The following is a 1,806-nucleotide window of genomic DNA, read 5'->3' on the forward strand; positions in this document are numbered from 1 at the left end:
CCGACAAGCATCGCTTCCTGGACTCCCCGATCTCCCAGGCCGGCCTATTCGGCGGCGTGGAGGGCTTTGCCCAACAGTTCTCCGCTGCGCAGAAGCACACGGAGGCGTTTCGACATATCCTGCGGTCTGCTGCTGTCTCCAACCCACCGCCGGCTGCAGCCCCTTTGTCTGCTCATCGCCGAGGGCGCCCTCCTGCGGCCTCCACCTCCGCAGCCTGCCTCCGCCCCTGCCAAGCCCGTGAAGCGCCAAGGCAGGTGGCGTCCCTGACACGGGCGACCCGGAGCTCTTGGATCCTGCTCTTCAGGAGATGGTGACCGCACCCCTCCTTCCCCCGGAGGAGGGCCGGCCTGGAGAGGTAGTCCACGCCTTCCGTCCAGGGCCTATAAGTTCTCGTCTGCGCTGACGGCTAAGGCTTACAGTGCTGCTGGACAGGCTGCTTCCGCCCTGCACACCATGGCCCTCCTGCAAGTCCACCAGGCCAAGGCGTTGAAGCAGTTGCACGAGGGTGGTGCTGACCCAGGCGTGCTGCAGGAACTGCGCACGGCGACGGACCTCGCGCTTAGGGCGACGAAAGTCACGGCGCGGGCCCTGGGTCAGACGATGTCCACATTGGTGGTCCAGGAGCGCCACCTATGGCTGACCTTGGCGGATATGAGGGAGGCCGACAAGCATCGCTTCCTGGACTCCCCGATCTCCCAGGCCGGCCTATTCGGCGGCGTGGAGGGCTTTGCCCAACAGTTCTCCGCTGCGCAGAAGCACACGGAGGCGTTTCGACATATCCTGCGGTCTGCTGCTGTCTCCAACCCACCGCCGGCTGCAGCCCCTTTGTCTGCTCATCGCCGAGGGCGCCCTCCTGCGGCCTCCACCTCCGCAGCCTGCCTCCGCCCCTGCCAAGCCCGTGAAGCGCCAAGGCAGGCGGCATCCCTGAGACGAGCGACCCGGAGCTCTTGGATCCTGCTCTTCAGGAGATGGTGACCGAACCACTCCTTCCCCCGGAGTCGGGTGGAGAATCTTTTGTTCCCGTTTGTTTCTGTTCCGCCACTGGCTACCCAGCCGGTGGTACCCAAAACTTCAATAAAAGAGCAGTTTCCTTGGCCTCTGGGTCCCAAGAGGGCGAGGATGGCGGTGCACGAGACCCAGTCTCCACACAGCCGTCCCCCTCTCCTTTCACCTATGGGCAGCAGGGTCCGGTTCAGGGATGCTATGCCTCCTCTCGAGCCCCCTGCCCAGCTGTGGAGCCAGGTAAGTGGAGCACCGCGCACTCATACCCCACCCTGGGACGCACGGCCTCCCGGGTTGGGTCCCTGTGTTCCACTTCGCTGCCCCACTGCGGGTACGTCGGTGGTTTCCCTGGTCCCGCTTGTTCGGTCGCTTGGGGCCTGGTTAGCGCTCCCCAGGCCGTCACGCTGGCTCATGAGAACCATCAGACTCGGCTATGCGATTCAATTCGCCCGCCGTCCTCCCAAGTTCAGGGGCATTCGGTTGACCTCTGTGCTGGACAGGAATGCTCCTGTCTTGCATGCAGAGATCGCGGATCCCTGTCTTCACCAAGGTCGTGGAGGCAGCCCTCATTCCATTTAGGGAAGCGGGCATTCGCATTCTGAACTACCTCAACGACTGGCTCATATTGGCCCAGTCCCGAGCGCAGTTGTGTGAACACAGGGATACAGTGCTCAGTCACCTCAGCCGGTTGGGGCTTCGGGTCGACTGGGAAAAGAGCAAATGCTCCCCGGTGCAGAGGATCTCTTTTCTCGGCATGGAGCTGGACTCGGTCAACCTCTCAGCACGTCTCTCAGTAGAGCGTGC

Source organism: Sinocyclocheilus grahami, unplaced genomic scaffold (genome assembly GCF_001515645.1).
Source record: "Sinocyclocheilus grahami isolate Dianchi unplaced genomic scaffold, SAMN03320097.WGS_v1.1 scaffold153.1, whole genome shotgun sequence".
Taxonomy (NCBI): domain Eukaryota; kingdom Metazoa; phylum Chordata; class Actinopteri; order Cypriniformes; family Cyprinidae; genus Sinocyclocheilus; species Sinocyclocheilus grahami.